The sequence below is a fragment of the Anas platyrhynchos genome, chromosome 7 (genome assembly GCF_047663525.1).
Source record: "Anas platyrhynchos isolate ZD024472 breed Pekin duck chromosome 7, IASCAAS_PekinDuck_T2T, whole genome shotgun sequence".
In the NCBI taxonomy this organism is placed as follows: Eukaryota; Metazoa; Chordata; class Aves; order Anseriformes; family Anatidae; genus Anas; species Anas platyrhynchos.
Genome location: NC_092593.1, coordinates 5,248,170 through 5,269,314, shown reverse-complemented (window position 1 = coordinate 5,269,314; position 21,145 = coordinate 5,248,170). Strand labels below are relative to the sequence as shown.

The window sequence follows — 21,145 nt, the reverse complement described above, 5'->3', positions numbered from 1 at the left end:
GATCACTAAGAGAGAAACTTCTTTCTCCTGTGAAATTAATTGTTGACTGATTTATCTTGTCAGTCTTGCTGACTATGTAGCAACCCAAATATTATAACTGGAATAAAGAAGGCACTGAATATATCTGATGGGAAGGGTTGGGCCAGAATATTCAGTTGTGAAACAGCTCTGTCAGAAATGTATGCTGCTTTTCTTTTCCATGCATTTTTGTATTCTAGATTTAATTACTATAACTGTCCACACTGGTCAAAACTTAAAATAGATTCAGAAGCTACTATTTCTGAAAACACTCACCCTCAAGATTGAAACAAAGCCAAAGAAAATTCTTTTATCAGTACATAATTAGTTTTAGTTCTATTTCATGCTTTTCCTAGACTTAAAGGGCCTCTGTCTACCAAAATCAAGCAACCATGTATTTGTGGGTTTATTTCTTGGTTGTGAATCTTCCTTGGCAGCACTTTACATGGACAACTCCTAATATCAAAAACCACAATTGACTACATCTGTCACTTCTTAAAGTATAAGCAAAAAGCAAAATATATGGGATTTTGAGCTGCTGCTTATATTTTAAAAGTGGAAACATAATACAGTAATGTGGTGAAATCCCTGAATGTTGTTTTTCCTGCTAGACTTCACAGATATAGTACATGGGAAGCTCATCTCAGAGACCTCAGTTAGCTCTTTCTTTTCTGATTTTATTATTTTTTTCTAATTCAAGGGATTTCTTTTGCACAAGCAACTATGCGATATGTGTTGAAACTCCTTTACCTGTGTGTAAATGCAGACAAAACCAGGGAAGGAGGCCTGAAAGCAGGTAAGTGTTTCTCTTCAGTGTCATTGAAAACCTACAGATTACTTTTCTACAAAGGTGCATGGGAAGGCAGGTGTTACCTCTGAAGTGTCAAGCAGTTTATATTGACTAGTGTTATCTAGTTTTACTTTCTCTAATAAAATAATAAAGGTAAATTTTTAGATTTCTGTTTTGTGGGAACAACCTGAGAACCTGTGAAACTGAGAAAGGAAAACCATCCCTTGACTGTCTTAATCAGTCTAACTAATAGAAGCATTTTTTTTTTTTTTTTTTTTTTTTTTTTTTTTTTCAGAAGAGCAAAGTTCCCTCTGTGTTCTGGTAGCATGAGCTGATTGGTAAGAGTTTACTTGCTGCTTGTTAGCAAAACTTCAGGGGCAATAAGTCCTTGTGAAAACGTATGCAGCATAGCAAGTGGAAAAGAAAGCATGGACCTGACAAGTGCTTATTTCCAGTACCCTACATGTTCTCCATAGAGAACAACTTATTGATTATGTCAAGATAGGCTTGAAAGCCCCCCACAAGGCTACAGTTACCTGCCACTAGATGTTTCACTAGTAACTTCGGGATACAAATGTTCATCCTGAAAAAGTTTTGATAGTCAGTTAACACTCTGTAATTTAGAAGATGCCAACTTAGAACATGACTGTTTGCATGTGCCTAATTAACTGAGTTGTGACAACTACAGTACCTGAGCAGAAAGAGCAAGTTAATTAGGCCAGCCAGATGATAAACTCTAACTTTTCTAGTAGTAACTAGTATGTCTTGAAAAACAGTTAGCCAATGGAAATGCAGGTTTTCATTTGCTTAATTAAACATTTAGCTAATATTAAAACTACATGGTGAAATGACTTGCTTAAAATCTGAACCTTCTATTTTTGATAACCCAAGTCTTTGGAAATTGAAATCCATTCTGTATCAATAATAGCTGGTATAAATGTTTGAAGGTTGTACTACTGCATGATAACCGTATGGTATTGAATATACAAATGCATGGGGTCAGTTTTGGAGCTGTATAAAATAACCTAATAACAAGCCAGGGTTTTCTTAAGGACTTATTTTTTGCTAGTTTTTGTCACTTCTAGTTAAATTCTTGATGTGTTTATTACAGGCAGTTAACTGTTTTGAGCCGTGTCTGTATTTTTTAATTTGGAATTGCATTTTGACTTATGCTAAATGACATTAGCATAAAAAGATCCCTAGAGCCTGATAGTGTGGTTCATGGCATGTAAATTAGCAAACAATTCCATTATGTCACAACTATTAATATCTCACCACCATGCACTTCATTACACATGCTAGGTTTCTTACAATAGTTATAAATTCTTTTGCATGGCAGCTTTCAAAGACAGGGTTATACATCAGCAATTTTTCATAAAGCAGAAATCCTTATGGCAGCTTTCACCATATGACTCTACCTTGCTAGGGTAAGCACATGACTCATTCTTTATCCAGACTGTAATTTGCTTTATAACTACTGTTCTTGTATTTAAGAACAGTATAATTATTTCTCAGTGGTTTGTTATTCAACATTAACAAAATTGATTTGATGCAACAGTGAAGGGCATATTATGTATTTTATGCATTTTGTCTCATGCAAGAGGGGAAAGAAAGGACACTGAACAGAGTATCAAGTGGGCAAGAAAAGCAAAAATGAAGAAATAGGTGAACAGCTACCAAAGCATTTTCCTATCTGAACACATTGAGTAGGGCCATCTTTCTAGGTCATGCCAGCTGCAGAGATTCCTTACTCCTTATGTGAGATTCCTTGTTGCAACAGATCCTGGGAAAGTGATTAACAGCTGGCTAAGTTCTGTACGTATCACTAAGATTACATCTTCAGATCACTTGTGCACATAGAAATCTTTAGACAAAAAATATTGACCAAGTCTAGGACTAAGAGGAGATTTGGCTGCACTTAGCCTTACTTCTTTGGTTCAATGAATTTAAAAAAGCAAGGGGGTTCACTCTGAATCTTGTGACTCAGACAGAGGGTCTCATTGACACTTCTGACCTACCCTGTCCTCTATGCAGTGAAAAATCAAGTGTACCTTGTCATCTTCAATCTTGTTAAGTTGATGTCTTATTTATGATTAAGCTTTGTTAGATCACTACATTATATCAATAAATGTATTGTTGCTTCTCTCTGACAAGTGTTTTCTTTCATTTGTGAGAGCTTTATATACTGTGGAGTAGTTCATAATAAAAAGTTTTCATGAGCCCCTCTTAATCTTTTCTATCTCTCTTTCCCTCAGTTTAACTTTAGAAAATATCCTGACAGTATATTTTGCCTTTTGACATAAGACCGGTTAAACAATACAGCCATCAAATAGAAAAAGATGTTGTTCAATGGATGATATGAAAAATGGTTCTGGAGACTTGAAGTGTGCTTGTATAAATTGGGTCAGCCCGTTATGACTAGTGAATTCAAAGCTCCCTGCTAGTTCTGACTTCTTAGGAAACAAACTTGAATTAAAATAACTCGGTGTACATTGTATGCATATCTTCATGTGTTTAACATTCCCTGTCAAAAACATTTAACAACTTAAATGCTATTTATATTGCTGTTTTTAGGACATCCGTTTTTCAGCTTATATAGTACTTAAACTGGTATGCATTTTTTTTATCGCAGTAATTCATATACATCTATATAAAAATAGGCTTAGGCATGTTTACTACTGTTTTCCACTAAGGTGTCTATTATTAAAATTGGAGATGGTTCAGCATTTTGTGAACTTACCAAATACCACTTTATTATCAATTTGTACATAGTTTCCATGACCATACAGCAAGCTGTGTACAAACACAAGGCAAAACTCCCTCCAACATTCAGTTGCAGTTCCAAAGTACTTCACAGTAGATGAGTTATGAAGAGTTTTGAGGAGGAAGTATCTTTAAATTTATGAAGTATCTTTAAATGTATTTCTAAAGTGTTCTTCCAGGAATAAAAGATAGCATTAGGGTAATAGTTTTAACAGCTTTAGGTGGTTAAATAGTTTAAACAATGCCGGATGGTGGAAACTAATGTTGAATGGGAAAAGGCTGAGCTCTTGATATACCAGGAGGGATATTAAAGTGGAAGTTGTTCTGATGAATGCAACTTACATTTGATGGGTTTATAAAAAGTAGTGAGTAGAGGAATGCAAAGAGGAACAATGTAGTCAGCATAGAGGGTCAGTAAAATGCTCAGAACTATGAGCGTATATCAGTAGAGCAGGATTACTTTTGTCAGGGCTGCAGGACAGCAATTCTACACTGATGGACCAAAAGCTGGGAGCCTGGCCAATAACTAAGGGCAAGAGGAAAAGTCACATCCTGAAGATATCTTGTGGATTAGTTTTGCATAACTTAAAGCAAAACAGCTATAAATAACCTTATTTTCCCAAACAATGTTTGGGAATTGAACTCTGAAAAGAAATAGTCCTCCTAACTTGTAGTTTCTCTGCCTGCGTATGTCACCTACAATGTCATTGCTCAGCAATTCTTATTTCTACCAAGCATCTCAGTTATTTGCAATGGGCAGTAAAATAATTGGTTATGCTTCATAAATCACTATTCTGTTCTTTAAAACTGTTCTTAACCATTTTTTTAAACTGATAGTGGAAAAATACTGTGATCAGCAAATAAAATCAAAAACAAAATGATACTTTGCTACATACTGTTTTTCATTAAGAAACAAAGCTGTGAGGTCACTTCATTTATATGCACTATGGAAAGGAAAAAAATCTTCAGTGACTATTGCCCATCTTGGATGTTTATAATAATAGTGGTCCTACTATTAAGTAATGGCTTATAGTGTGATTGCACAGGATTTCCTAAGAAATTGGTGAACTGATATGAGTATAGGGTGTCTTTTAAAATGAGAAGGTGGAAGTATTACTGGTAGCTGGGGAAAGGGCTATGACTATAGGAAGTGTTTTTTAAAGTGACTTTCTAAATCAAAATACCAAGTACTTAAATCAAAGGGCAGAGGTGCCAGGGCAATTCAATACTGGGTCTAGTTCAAGAGTTGACACAAATACATGAACATTTTAATGCCTATTTCAAGTTATTTTATATCTTTTATGATGTCTTTACTGTTGGATATTGTCCCTGCAAACACTGGCACGGGATTGTGGTAATTCGGTATGAATCATGAAGGTGGAAGTGTTGTCAGAGGATTATGGAGTCCTAAAACAAACAGTCTTCAAAGAAATGTCTCTAGGACGTGGGAGAAACGTAACTTGCATAACGTCACAATGATTTATATGAAGATTCTTAATATCCATTTTTGATGCAGACTAAAGCTTCAGGAAATATTCAATACTGGTTCTGTTGTGGAAGAAAGGATATTGTCTTGTTAGAGATTGGACAATTTTTCCCTCATTTTCAGAATATAGAATCACTGCATTAATATTGTGGAAGTAGCAATCAAAAGGATGACTTTTCCTTTGAGGAGCAAGATGGCTTTATATCTTAGCTAATTCTGTATGTTTTCAAACAGTATTTAACATCTAGTCATCTAAACCTACTGATTTGCAATAGATAAAAGGAAACACTTACCTAAATGAAATGCTTACAAAACAACAAGATTCCAACAGTAAATGAATCCAAAACTATCTCTTTCCTCTTTAGAGCAAGCTTAGGCAAACATTAATTTAATGAAATACCACAACTGGAGTGTTCAAAAGCACCCTTACTTACAATCAATGTTGTCTGTCTGTAACCCCCACTGACATTTCAGCAGCAAACATTTTTCAGAGTGGGTAAGGAGCTGATTAACAGTGCAGGTTTACAGAGACAAACTCAAGTCAATTAAGCCCCAGGAGGGGACCATCAATTAGTGTCAGTCAGGAAACCCTTTTACCACTTAAATTAACATAATGAAAAATAGTACTCACTCGTTCAAGTTCAAGAAACTTTTGCCATCTAAAAATATGGTCTTTGGTAATAGAAATCTTACAGCCACAGAAATCTTATTCTTCAGAAGCAATCACATGAAGAAACATCTTTCCCTATTTTTATTGGGAAATTGTAGTTTTGAGCACTATAAGATGGTAAGATGGTGCTCAAGGAAGCTTGGTTATGTTCTGTTTTAGTTCTTGAGTTGGATCTGCAAGGTGTCATTAGATTGTGAAAGTCACTGTGGAGACAGAATTAAAGCAAGTAACCCTGAAAGATGGAAAATAGGAACAACTAAACCACATCCTTAGCACCCGCATTTAACTGGACTAAATTTTGATGTGTGCAGGTGCCTCTGTATTAAGAAAAAAATCAATGTTTCCTTATTTTACCACTGTTCTAACTTCTGGCTCCTTCCAACAGGCAAATAATAAAGATTGGCTTTGGATATGAATATGTTAAAAAATATATATATAGTTGGTCTGTTCTGGTGCAACAAGTCCCGCTAGGTGTTTTGAAGGTAAGCTTTGAATCATTTGATGTATTGTGAGACAGCCATCAAACTGATTCTCTCCTGCAAATCACATGTAATATGGAATTACTTTAAAAATCAGATGATTGTTAAACAGGATAGTGAGGACTGATTTGTTGTCTTTTCATGCAGCAATCAGATGAAACCTTGTCAATGCTGTAAGAAATTCATCCCACAGTGATGAGAGGTAAGAAGTACAGGAAGAATAATAACCTTTCTGAAATTTTTGGAAATCGAAATTCCATTTAAAAGGTTAATTATTTTATTTTACACCTACATTGTTTAATTTCGGAAAGCCCTGTGCTATGAGGATGATGTTATCCCACTTTGAAAGTTCATTGCAGTGAAGTGGAAGCTTGGACTCTAAATAGAGTCTTCCTCCCCATGCATTCCCCTCCCATGGTCATAGGAGGTTACTGAACTTTCTGTCTAATACAGCCCCAAATGCAGCCCCCATCCAGGAGGAAAACGTCTCCCTGCAAGTACTGCTGGTCATTACCTCTGGCAAGCAGATCAGGGGTGCCTGGCATACCTGAGGGACTTTGGTATATGAAAAACTTTACTATTTTTTTTTTTTTCAGAAACACTTTTTTGTTACAAAGCTAGCCTTGAAGGCATAAATCATTGTATACTGATTACTGAGACTACAAGTATTTTCTTTTCTTAGGGCAGATATTATGTTTTCCGTTTCTTTGGGGACACTTTATTTTTGGAATATCTATCATTTTATTGAACTGTGTTGCATTGAAAGTGTTTATCTTATGTATATTGCATTCCATGCTGCAGCCTGTGGCTAAGTCTCATATTAGTAAGTATATTGCTATTGATTTTGCATTGTCCCCATTTTCCATGTGCATATGAAGTTGAAATTTGTTTACAATCTGTCCCTTATAGTGATCTGTTTGACTTCTGTGGTTTGGAAAACTGATTGCGCTTTTGAAGCATGGAAAAATGTGATTTTTGTTATGAACCCATTCATGACTTTGGTAAGCTGTAGAGTCCCAGTAACTGTTGGGGGCTGATTTGCTACAAAAGAAAATAGCTAGGTTTTGGGTACATGAGTTATGGTCACTATACTTATATGCTGTAAATGCTACCTTTTCGTTTCTGGTCCAAGAGTTGAAACCAGAAATCCCAGATTTTGCTTTGAGGTTGCCTGTAGAGAAGGGGGAGACGTGCTGACCCAAAACACATATCCTGAGATGCAAGCTTCTCACAAGAAGGTAATAAACAGCTTTTGTCTGAATATCTCCTTGTATGTAGCTTTGGTGTCGAGGTTAAGATATTTGAGCCCAAGTGCCCCATAAGGGAATATGTGCATTTGAAATGGGGTCCTGGGTGACACTTAGCCCCAGTGACTGGCCCAAATCTACCCAAGCTTTTATGATTTCCCCAAAAGCCCCTGAGCTAATGCCTGTCACATCTGGTCCTTAGTGCTGGCAGTCATGTAAACATGATATTCATGGAGCACTGCCGGAAAATGTTAACAAATTTAGTATTTTCTTCACAGCTGTTTCACTATGAAGGTTATTAGGTATTACACAGCTATCATCAAAACATTTTTTTAATTAGCTTCTTCTTCAGCACTGTATTTAATTACAAGCACTTAGCCACAGGGAATGTTTACATCTCATAACCTCTAAATGAGAGAATACACAAGCTATAACACAACACAGCAATCTAGGTGTGTGTAAAATTGCATGAACAGCTAAGATATATGTCACATTGAGATCTATGTTAATGTCAAACATCACAAAGCAACACCTGAAGAGATGCTGTTGAAGAACCTTTAACATGAAGTGTTTAAGCAGCATATGTGAGTGAATTGTGGCATATATTTGTCTAAAATGAGTTTCAAGAAATAGGCAATAGTAGGCTTCTATTAATAGTAGATTCCAAAGTCACCTATTAACTTATTGCCAAATATAAATTATGTTCATGTCAGAGTGCATAACACATATTTCCTTAATTTCTTTAAATATTTTCACAAAATTTTATGATGGTTGATGGCCCTTTAACTTCTATAATATAAAAAACAAAACAGCAGTTCAACAGCTTTATTCAGGCATCAGTGGTCAGTGACAATGTGGTGAGTATTATATCAAAGGAGTGGATAATTCTCACTATATGGTACCAACTATAAATATAATATGAAAATTTCCCCTTCCAAGATATATAGGAGAGAATCTATTGTCTTTGGAACACAGAGAGTAATTCACATTCTCTGAGTGTGACTTGGAGACCTGCAACTAAGAACTGTAGCTGAATACATGGTTATATGTGCCACTGATTTAAGTACATGGCAATTTCTACCCATATGTGAGGAAGAATATAAAAGAGACTTGTTACCTTTCTCCTTTTACTATGTTTTATGCTTTTTCTCCATGATTTTTTTTTCAGGGTTCCTGAATGCTTAAACAATATTAGCCTTCATTTCAATCTATTTTTACTGGCATATTTTCTGTTCAAAGGTAGGGGGTAACTGCTTTGAAAAAATAAATCATAAAATCAACATTCTGTTTCTTGGTTTGAAACTTCCCATTTTATCTAGTGGTTATGGAGGAGAATTCAGAAATCTATAGCTTTCCTGAGAGGGCTCCTGGGCAACAGCCAAGTAGAGTACTGATTATGCAGGGGTCTGAAATATATTGGCTAGCCAAGTAAAGTGATTTTTTTATTTTGTTCATGTCTTAAGATCTGCAGTAGTGTATTGGAGTCATTAGTCACAATTTAGTGAGCACTGGTTTAAAAAAAAAAAAAAAGGAAACAACAAATGTGGAAAGTGTTCACTTTGGGGATGTTTCCCTAAGCCAGCACTCAGGCCACATGGGTCTTGCATCAGAGGTGCCAGAAATAGGAGGAAAAGCACTTCCACAGAAGTGATTTCTCATCCCCGGAAGGCATTTTCACCTACACTGACAGCTATTAGGCAGTGTCTCTGAAGCTGCAGAAACAAGTAATCTCAGCAGTCCTATTTGTCTGTAAAAGGTGTGTGGTCTCTGCTGTTCTGAAACCTTAAGCACCAAGTTTAGAAACTGTGTTGTGGTGGACAGTTTCTCTTCAGCCCCCTAGGCCCTGTTTCAAGGTATTTTCAATACAAATAGTAGTTCATGACTCCTCGGCTTGCAGCTTTCCACTTCAAGGTGAAATGCTTTGAAAATCCATATGTATGCAAGAAATGAATTCAAGTCATTTGGGAACAAAGATGTTTTGCCAGCATTCATTAAGTGCCTTGGATACACTTGTCCCCATATTCCTCCAGATAAAGCAGTTTGATTGCTCTTCTTGCATCCAAGCTTAACAATAACAACAATGAGCACAATTTCAAATGCTTACAAACCCATTAGCCAAGTTCATTACACTTGATTCATTTGAGATGCATTTCAATACCACTTGAACTTGTTGGTCCTCCATAAAATATTGACACTTCCCTTAAGAGTACATTTATTCAGATGGAAAGGGTCCTAGATGCAACCATTTAACCTGTTAGCATCCTTGGCTGTGAGAGACCTTCATAAACAGAACGGGAGCTGTTTGCCTCCCTGGGAGGATGCTGATGTTCACTCTTCAGTGCTTGTGCACAAATGAACAGTGAGTATCCATTTCATTATTTTCCTGCAATGTTCAGTGGGTGCATCCCACTCCTGGCTCTTTCCTCTGTTTCATTAAAGAATTTCTTCCTTATAGCTGCTGATAGGCTGCAGAGTTTGTTTTCACTTGTCTGTTTTTGTAGTGTGTGGTAACTTTGAAAAGTTGTTCAGCTTGCTTCCTCTGAGATAATGAATTTAATGACAAATATTAAAAAATCATAGTGTTTCAAACCACCATCAGAAATGAGGTTATGTTTTGGATGATATTACTGGTATCTGCTACCTGTAGTAAATGAAACATGTAGAACTTCTAGCTCTTAGGTCAAGAAATTACCTTACCATGATGTTCATCTTCTCCTGCCTTCCAGAGCATGAATGCGCTTGTACATACTGCTTCCTTATTTTTTAATGAAATCTTTGAAATCTGTTCATCGTGAGCTTGAGTGCAGTTTCCTCTGCATTGGACAGCATGAATCTCTTAAATAACACGAAGAGGTAAATACTTCCTTTGCTTTTGCCCTGTGTGTTGTTTCCATGCTGCGATAGTTGTCATATTCTTCATGAATATCTGAGGAAAAATCCTACTATCTTGTCCTTTTTCCAGATTATAGCCAGCAACTTTTGTTCTTTTTCTTCCCCACTTTTTTCTTCTCACATTCTGCTTTGGTCTGTTTTGCTTTTGAACTCCAAATGTGAGCTTATGAATGCAGCCATGCTCATTGTCCGTAATTGGGCTCTTCTGGATGGTTACACATGGGAAAAACAAGTTCTCAGTAGGTATAGCCTATTTCTCTTAGATAGCAGCTTTTTGCATTTCACCGGTGGAAGTGTCCAGGAGAGATGAGAGATGAAAATTGAGCTCCTTTTGCTCATCTGGTAAGTGGAATGGGTTTTGCATCATATACAAGACTAAGTTTGAGACTAACGTTTCAATGAACTGTGCTAATGGCTGCTGTCAGGGGATTGACGGGAAGCAATAGCAGGTTTAGTTAAGATAACTACCTGGGACATAACAGAAGGTGTGTGAGTCTGCCTGGAATGGTGGAATTACCTGAGATAACAGGCCAGAGCAGAAATGTGGCCTGTTTTCTGAATGCCGACATATATGCCTGGGCATTGGCCTTGAATGCTGCTGAATGAAAACTATACTGTGGAAGTTTTGCATTAAATTTTTGACAGTGTAGACCTGGAGGTCTGCATATTGAATTGTTGTTGTGTTAATTCTTATGGAGCAAATACAAACAAAATAGGAAAGTTTTGTTTCCAGAAAAATCTTTTGATTTCCGATTTTCCCCTTTCAGGGAAAATTCTAAAAAAAAATAAACAAACAAACAAAAAAAAAACTGTAAAGCTAACCTTTGTGGAAAACAATAAAGGTGAATTTTTTATTCATTGAAATATGGAACTTTATTTCAAATCAGAACTTAGAACTTTCAATGGCTAATCATTTTTTCCTGCTTAAAAAACAACTAATATCTGCACTATTCCACTTATGTGTCAAACTTTTCTGTGTAATCAATTTTTCATTAAAAAGATCAACTACTTAACCCATTGCCATGCAATAATAGTTTAGAACAAAGTTCATCCTTAAACCATCAGGAATAATCAAATAGTTGAACTCCATTGCAAAAGCAATAGTTAGAAAACTGCAGCATGTCCTGCACTCCTCTCATGTTTTGTACACTTTTCTGATTCATCAAACAAAGCCAAGAGGCAAATAAGCTACGACAGTCTGCTGTTGCTACTAGTATTTGTTTCAGGAAACTCTTCATTTCTTCTTTGCAAATGATTCCCCTGAGGTTCCAGTACCCTTCCCTCTTTCCTATTGTCCTCTAAAAAAGGCATTTGTATTTAGTTGCAGTGCTGTGAGCCAACATGGGACATTTGTGCTTTGACACACAGCTGTATGCATGCATGGCTGGACCTCGTCCAGAAGAGCCATATGTCAGTAACTCATCTTGAGTTGGGCAGTAGTGAAAGGCAAGTGCTTGACAAACAACAGAGTGAATTAAGTAGTGTTTAAAAAAACCAAAAAACAAAAAACACCTTGTTTCACTCACTGCTTCATTTGTTTCTTCACCACTTCTTGCTTTCCCGTGCAATGTTTGTTTTACCTAGAGGTGTTGGTATTGTGTTGAATTCTGATGAGAAAGCCTGAAACCCCAGGCATGGTATTTCTTTTTTTTTTTTTTTTTTTTTTTTCTACAGTGGAAAAGAACACCTGTCAGTATTCAACTTGTTGTGTCTAGCTACTTGTGGTAGCACTTCTTCCTTCACCAACTGAGTATGGTGGGCTAATTTAGGATGAAATCTAGGACTGTCATAAACCCGTATTGCAGTTCTGGTATTCATTGGTGGTGAGCATGTGGGGCAGACTCACCAGCCTAGTAGGGGTTATAGAAATATAGACAGGTAAGTGTTAAATGGAGGCAGACCCGGGGTGTATCTATAGCAAGGTGAAGTAGTTACCTTGCCTGTTCTGAGTTCCTGGGGAGAAGGATTAGATCAGATGTATGGTGAGTCATTTGCAGTGAGTGCAACATATCTGGGGCATAATTGTGTAATAATCCCTATATTTGTGAAGTTTTTTGAATTTGCCAGGATGTACAAATCCATTTTCAGGCAGGCTGTAGGTGAGATATTCCTCACTGGTGAGCACATGCCATGGGGTTGATTTGTATATGGTGGAGAACAAGTGAGATTTCTGGCCACCACCTGCCTGGACATCTCAGATGAACCTAAAGAATCCTTAAATATCAAAAGGGCAAAAATAGTTACCACCCATCCTTGTAGTAGTTGTATAACAGTGCTACCTGCTAACACCTGTTACTTCTTAATAAATTGTCTTCTGCCTGTACATGAATATATCTTGTGCAATGGGCTACTTTCAGAAGTTACCTGTAAATGACTGTGATGTTTCAAAATTAAATTTCCCATGTGTTAAGAATTTCTTATAAATTAGTACAGATTAGGAGGGGAAAGGAAGATTTCCAATGCTACAGTGGGAAGCTTCAATGTCAGGGAGATAGGCAAGAGAATGTCTTCAGCATTTTGGAAACACAGTTATGCATATTTGGCTGTTCTTAAGGCAAATAAGTATGGCAGTTGGAAACTACCCTCTTTCAAGTGAAGAAATAAGGTACTGTGACAATATTTGAGCAAGTCAGTCAATGCATAACAGGTGGAAGAAAATAGGATTTCTTGAGAGTTAATTCAGGAAAAAAAATAATCCTTAAGTAGGACAAATTACTTTTAATTCTACATCTGCTTTTCTCTGTTTCAGTCTATGCAATGATACTGTGCAGGAGGAGACAGTAGCAAGAATTATTTCACAAAGTTCTTAAAAGCAAGTGAGGAGCTGGTCTTGATAAATATTTCTCCCACAGATATGAAATCCAATGCAATCATATGTGCCTTCTGTATGAAGTAACTTCAATGTGTTCTTTCATTTTTTAACCTTTAAAGGACAAATTGTCATTCTCATTGAGTGCCCACGCTTGTGCTTCAGCAGGTGTTTGACACTATGGGACTTTAAAGCTCTTTTTAGGAGCTTTCACAAGGAGTATCACAACCTGGCCTTGAGTGATCTGTAGTTTTGGAGGTGAGAGGCAAACACAAAGAATGCTTTTAAGAACGGTTTTGAGGCTATGAAAAGCTAATAACTTTTCCTGTTCCCTTTCCTGGCAGGTGGATGGGGGATGAGTAACTGTCAGTGGATTTTTTTTCTGTTTCCCAAAGTATGTTTCATTATGAGTATTGTTTATCAAGAAAACACTTTAAAAATGACAAATACTGAAGTAACTGAAGTAATGCAGAAGATACTGAATGCTTTCTTTGGTTCAGTCTTTGCTTCAAGGACTCCCCCCTGGGACTCCTCGACCCTGGAGAAAGGAGAAAGAGTCTGGGAAGTGGAGATCTCCCCTCTTGTTGAAAAGGGGGTGGTTTGGGAGCATCTGAGTGGGCTCAACGTACACAAATCCATGGGTCCTGATGGGATGCATCCACATGTGCTAAGGGAGTTGGCAGAGGTGATCGCCAAACCACTCTCTATCATCTTTGAAAGGTCCTGGAGAACAGGAGAGGTGCCTAAAGATTGGAGGATAGCCAATGTCACTCTGGTCTTTAAGAAGGGCAAGAAGGAGGATCTGGGAAACTACAGGCCAGTCAGTCTCACCTCTGTCTCTGGAAAAGTGTTGTAACAGCTTCTTCTGGATGCCAGCAATGGGAAGAGAAGGAGTAGTCAGTATGGATTCACCAAGGCGAAGTTGTGCTCAGCCAACCTCATTGCCTTCTATGATGGCATCACCAGCTGGGTAGATGAGGGGAGAGCAGTGGATGTCATCTACCTTGACTTTAGCAAGGGATTTGATACTTTCTCCCATGACATCCTACTAGCAAAGCTGAGAAAGCGTGGGATAGAGGAGTGGACAGTAAGGTGGGTTAAGAACTGGCTGACTGGCTGAGCTCAGAGGGTGGTGATCGGTGGTGCAGAGTCTGGCTGGAGACCTGTGACTAGCAGTGTTCCCCAGGGTTTGGTCCTGGGTCTGGTCTTGTACAACGTCTTCATCAATGACCTTGGTGAGGGAATAGTGTCTGCCCTTAGCAGTATGCCAATGACACAAAGCTGGGAGGAGTGGCTGACATGCCAGAAGGCTGTGCTGCCATTCAGCCAGACCTGGACAGGCTGGAGAGATGGGCAGGAAGAAAACAAATGAGGTTTAACAAGAGCAAGTGTAGAGTCCTGCGCCTGGGAAGGAAAAACCACATATATCAGTACAGGCTGGGGGACGACCTGCTGGAGAGGAGCTCTGAGGAGAAGGACCTGGGGGTCCTGGTGGACGATGGGTTGACCATGAGCCAGCGGTGTGCCCTAGTGGCCAAGAGGGCCAATGGGATCCTGGAGTGCATTCAAATGAGCATGGCCAGCAGGTAAAAGGAGGTGATTCTCTCCCTCTACTCTGCCCTGGTCAGGCCTCACCTGGAGTACTGTGTCCAGTTCTGGGCTCCCTGGTACAAGAAAGATAGGGATCTCTGGAAAGAGTCCAGCAGAGGGCCACAAAGGTGATACAGGGCCTGGAGCATCTTCCTTATGAGGAAAGGCTGAGAGACCTGGGTCTGTTCAGCCTGAATAAAAGAAGACTGAGAGAAGATCTCATAAATGTGTATAAATACCTGAGGTGTGGGAGACGGAGGGATTTGGCCAACCTCTTTTCAGTGGTTTGTGGGAACAGGACAAGGAGTAATGGTCACAAGATAGAGCACAGGAAGTTCCGCACCAATACGCCAAAGAACTTCTTCACGGTGAGGGTGACAGAGCACTGGGACAGGTTGCCCAGGGAGGTTGTGGAGTCCCTTTTCTGGAGATATTTAAGGCCCGTCTGGACACCTACCTGGGCAGACTGCTCTAAGGAACCTGCTTTGGCAGGGGGGTTGGACCTGATGATCTTTCGAGGTCCCTTCCAACCTCTTCAATTCTGTGATTCTGTGAACTTGGAAACCTGATGAAGATCTCTGGTCTTTGAATAAATGTCTACGTGACTTTTCAACAGAAGGATGTCTGAGTACTGTGGACAGATCTTCAACCAAGTAAATGGATACAGATGGGGAGGGAGATTCCAAAAGGGCTGATTTATAAATGGATTTTAAATATCATTAGCATTTATCTTTTACCACAGAGAGAGTATATCTGTGTAATGATAGCAGCAGAGGTGAGTGTAACGCTGCACTGTACTCACTGCTGAGTGAGAAGCAGGTGTATCTCCATTAGAAATACAGATTTTCAAGGTTTTCTTCTAGGTGTCAGACCTCTGTAGCCCTTATTGGTTTGTAATTCAAGGCTATGCCCAGGGGGGAAGTATATTTATCTTTCTTAATGGGTTTGCACAGCTCTCGTAAGTATTAATGGGGGATTACAAATGGACTTTGAAGGAAAAATATACCTTTACTGTTGTATTGTAACTTCAAGTCTCAGTGCACAGCAGGATCTATGCATGTGTGTCTGTATATGCAATACCTGGGGGATATGGCTTTGAAATACTTCGTTACTTGGACAAAAAAAAAAAAAAAAAAAAGGATGGTGACCTGTCTTGCTGCCTTATATAAGAGCTGCAGTGTTTGTGAGGAAGTGAGAGGAGAACACTGCCCATGTTTTATATTAGAAGTTGTTTTACATTAGAAATTTAGTCTCATTAAGATTGAAAGATGTTGTAATAACCAATCACGGGTGCAGGGAGTGGTTGGGGGGGAGGGGAAGAGCATTTTAGGAGAACATTTATTTTAGGGAAATAACTAACTGCTCTACAGAGTCAGAGGTTCAATGAATTTTTAGATAATGTATCTTGCTAAAGTTTAACCTCTCAACTTGCCAGTCTTTTTAAGAAAAAATTGTTCATGCTATTCTTCCAAATTTGGGAAAACCTTAATATCACGTGAAGAAAGAACTTGTAGAAAGTACTCTGAGAAGTCAAGAAACAAACCTGTTCATTCTCCTGCTGTTCTGTTTCCAAATATTGTGCACTCTCATTCCCATTGGCTTGCTGAGAATGAATTCCAGGAGGACAGGAGGAGAAGCAATAGTGTTCATCATATCCATTCTTTTTTTGGTTGTTTATGCTATTACTTTATGCCTCCTGGTCCTCATGCTAGAGTCAAAGCATGTGAAAGACCACAAGCGGGGATGAACTCCTTTCATGCTGTTCTTCATGTACCTCTGTGTGAATGTAATTTAGCTCAGTATGCAAAACCTCAGCAACTTTTTTGATAAATATACAACTATTATATCAACAATTTGTTTACTGTATCATGCTAAGTTTTATCTTCAGTTCCACTGTCAAGATGTGCATTCCTTGAGTTAGTATTCTTCTGGGTCAAGTCATATTATGGATAGTATTGTCTTTGAGCCCTTTGTAATGGAAAAGATGTGTCCAGTCTGTTTTGAACACTGCAGATGCAGGGAAAAACTTTTGCAGATCTTATGCAACACGTACCCATTCAAACTTCACTGGTGTTTTTTATTTTTTATTACAAAAGGTCTGAGATAATAGCATATTTTTCCTGAGGAAAGACAGCCGTGTCGTCTTTACTTTTTTAGTTGCTATGTGACTGGTTGATCTCCTGCTACTTGTGATTTTTCTTTTTAAACTTGTAAAGTTTCAGATTTCAGAGGTACGTGGATTTCATGGGGGAGTGCATAAAGATAAGGTAATAAAAGGGACTGAATATTTTCTGCTTTAAGTGGTCTTGAGTAAGATTGTCACGCAAGATCAGAATGTCACCCAAGTAACATGTCCTGCTTCTCAGCTAGACTAACTTGCCTTTATGATATGGTTCTTAAAAGATATTCTCCAGTACAGAGAGTATTGCACCGCTTTTTCAGGTATGGTGGGGACTATAATCTTCTATGAATCACTTTCTTTTCCAGAAATCCAAAATACAGCCTTTCTGCAACAGTTGATCCAAATGGTTTCTTTATTACAACTGTTACATTTTCCTCCTACATGGGGTATAACTACAACTGTATTACTACTGCTTAGGTTAGAAGTGAATTGGAGCTGATGATAAATGCAGCATTCCTAGCAATTTGCAACTAGCTTTGTCCCTGCCGGTCCAGAGGAAGAAGCTATGCAGGTGCTCAGCCACAGTGACTGTAACTAATGAGGAAGCCAAAGCCCCTTATCTCAGCTGATAAATCCTCATCTTCTTCTATCTGTCTTCAGCATTGTCACTTCAGTGCATGGCTCTGCTGCTAGGTTTCTTTCAGAAGCAGGAGGTAACATTAGCCTTGCTGAGCACAGTAACTACACGCAGCATTTAAAGCAAAACAACCTTTACAGAATGTCTCCAACTTAAAATAACTGTTCCCTGTCCTCTAGCAAAATACTGCTCTGTTATCGGCTTACTGCTGTGGGACCACTCAGACAATTGCATTTGTGAAAATGTGCATCTCTTGCTAAAACACATCTCTCAATCTTATGAAGTACAGTCTCATCTGCAACCCCAGATGAAAATACAAAGCAGAACAAAGTCTAGAGAAGACCTCCTGTGGAAGACCCCTAGAAATATCTTAACTTCAATCTGATAAAATGGGAATAGCTTTAAAGTCTATTTTAAAACCATCTGTCTATACACTTCATAACTTGATTTAGGCTATAATTCTTGAGTTTTCTTATAAAACTTATGAAAACTTATTTTCTAGTCATCAGAAGGCTTATTGGAGCATGCCTGCAACTTTGCATGTCTCCATTATTAGCAATGCCCGTGTTTGGAGACTGGCCTAATTTGTTCTCAAGAAATCCATCTAGTCTATCCTCACATTTTGGTCTCAGTTTTAAGCAATGTTCCAATACACTTGCCAGTAGGTCTGGCTGATCTTTAAATCATTGGGCAGTCCTTCCATCTTCTCTACTGAGTTGGTGCCGTTTGCCCTTCCCAGGTCCCACAGGATTTCTCTGGCCTCAGAGTTCTCAAAGATAATTACTAATGGTTCTTAGCTGGCTTAAGTTAATTCCTTGAGTACTTGAAAGTGCATTGTATCAAGTTCCTAAAATTTGATCACATCTAACTTGAATGTGCTTCAACTTGTCCTTTTCTTATTCCTGTCCTACACATTTATTTCCTAGCTAAAATTAGTTACAGATACCTAAACAATTAACCTTTTTAGTAAAAACTGAATTCACAACAGCTTTAGATACTTGAGCTTTTCTTCATTTGCTGTTATTTTACTAAAAATATAAAACTTGATTTATCTTCTGCTATGGGTAATGCACTTAAAGAACTTTTTCTTATTTACATTAATAGCTAGTTATAACTTGTTTTCTGTTTCTCTCTTTTCAATTCAATGGCTACATTGAATGGCTACTCTTTTACACTTGTCCTGAATTGTATTTCCACTTTCAGTGCAATTCCACTTTAAATACAATTCCCTCTTGATTATCTGGATTGTTTAGAGATACTGAATCTCTACTTCTGTTTTATCTGAAGCAAGAATATTTCATATTGTGTTCTTTCTATCCTTTAACCACCAGCTCTCCTGTATTTTCTTTGAGTTTATCCCCAGGGACTGTCATGACTACTCCAAATTTGCTGACATTTTCTTTTTTTTAATGTACGCTTTCCTCATTATGTTTTCTTCCTTTGAAATTATGAATACGATTGTTTTGCAAATGTTTACATCTTCAGATTTTCAGCCAACAATTCTTTTCACTTCATTTTCTTGCTTCTCTGAAAGGCCCGGGGGTGCCAATTGAGGGTGTGCAGGAATAATAGTGTCCTTCAAGACTTTTGACAGGCAAATCCATCTGAAGTTTGGTCATAACTATCCTTAGATATATTAAAAAGAAAAGGGATCACTTTAGATGTTGAACTGGTTGTGTAAGAAAAATTCACACAGGTCCTTAGCATGAATCAGCATATACAAAAGCATGAAAAATCATCCTATGAGTTAGTGTGACAGCCTGCTTTGTGTGGTGCCATGTAATGTAATTGCTCCTTACAGTGAGATGTTTTGGCTTTGCTTTGCTTCTTACAGGGTGCTCAAGCCATGTGTTTGGTCTGCAACTAACATGCAAGTATGTTGGTTTTATGCAGGTAACACCCAGTTATCTGGAGCACACTTGGAAAGAACTGACTGGAATATACAGCAGGAGGGATGAGGGAGGTGAACTTCCAGTCTTGGTCCTGGGCTGAACAAGATTTCTTAACTCTACATTATGAAACAAGAGGGCAGTGAAATGGTCTCTGCTAACACACACCACCCTTCCCTTTTTCTGTATGCTTTTCTTGATATAAGCCACTCCCTTTCCTGTGTCCTTCCCTGACTCACTGCTCTTTGCTGTGGCTGTTCCTCTTCCCTTCCTTCCCCACCTTGGAGTCCTTCAGCCAGCAGAGACGGATATTTCAGTAACTGCAGCTATGCCACTAAACTGTAACTTTCATTTTTTTTATTGGGAAACTCAACTGAGAGATGCCTAATGATCCTGGGAGATGAATCTCCCAGCACAGTGTAACCTAATGGATATTTAGAGTGGCAATCTAGTGGGGGAAGTGAATGAAGCAGTGCTGGAAATACAGTTGCAACAAATTTAAAACACTTCTGTTCCCTGTATCTATGTTTTACCCAGCTATTAGTATCAGCTTATTCTGTACGCTTAGCTGGCTCTTCTCTTCCTCCTTAAAATCCCTCTCAGAAGCTCCTTGCTGCAGCCCCGTTTGCCAATTAGCCTCTTGTTCCTGTTGTGCGCAGTGTTTAGGAGAATTCAGTATTTTGTGTTCTGTCTGTGGAACAAACCACCCTGCTTTTCTCTTGCACCCTAGGAGGATCTCTGGCATACCAGAACTGCAGTTTGGCTGCCTCCCACCCATGACTGAACTGCAGGTGGTGGTCAGAGGCCACAGTGACTTGATGGCCTTTTGGTCCTTTTTTGTCATGTCACCAACATACAGTTGCATCTGTATCCTTACCAGCCCCTGGTTTAGGGGGTCTTTCACCATCTTTCCTTCACCAGAGCCATAACATTGCTTCATTTATCAGTAAAACAGAATCAACAAAACATTTTCCTTTTCCACTCACTGAGCTGCACAAGATGATGGATGGGGGAGAGGCTTCTTTGAGCCAGCATGTCACAGACTGTGGGGTTGTTTTGTTGCTTCTTGGGAGTGAACATGGACCCTGAAGTGAAGACTCTCACTCCTTTCACTTTGGTCTAATTGAACTAATGCCCTCTTTGGGGTTTCATGGAAGAGAAAATGTTGTAGGTGAAAAAAAATTCCCAATGTGGCTGGCTTTTTCTCTACAGAAGCTCTTACCTGTCTTGCACCAATCCACCTTCACATACATGACTTGAGGTGAGGGACAACAGAATTCAAGTAGCACGTAGTCAATTCTACTAGCATACGTGGAGAAAATCAAAGTAATTGTGAAAGAGTTGGATTCATTCTTAAAAACTGAATAAATATGTATTTAACCATAGCTTTATGGTCTGGCCAGCAGCAAAGAGTTGGAGTAGATGGTTGGGGAGGGGAAATTATTGTAAATTGAAAATGTTTTAGTCTCTGTAGGTTTGGAATACAAAGGGGGAAGGAGCAGTTTTTTCATCCCTTAAGGTGAAAAGATGGTCTATTCCTAAGCTACATTAACTCATAGAGCTAACCACTCATTCTTCCACATTTTGATGCATTCCTTTTTGTTCTTTCAAAATCCCTCATCCACTGTCTGTTAAACCAGATCAACTGGGCTGCTGATACGTAAATTTGTAACCATAATCATTTGGTGTTAAAATTATCTCTTTTTCTTGTACCTTTTTCTTGTACCTTCATGGTTCAAAGCTGCATCTTTAT

General features: G+C 38.4%; 1 long non-coding RNA gene across 1 annotated transcript; it reads left to right on the top strand.

The window, feature by feature from the left end:
* The first annotated feature begins 716 nt into the window (after nucleotides 1-716).
* Nucleotides 717-20,050, top strand: LOC106014653 (uncharacterized). Its single transcript, XR_001186144.5, has 3 exons — nucleotides 717-814; nucleotides 6,354-6,408; nucleotides 19,397-20,050. It is a non-coding gene; the product is annotated as an uncharacterized lncRNA (long non-coding RNA).
* Nucleotides 20,051-21,145: the final 1,095 nt, after the last annotated feature.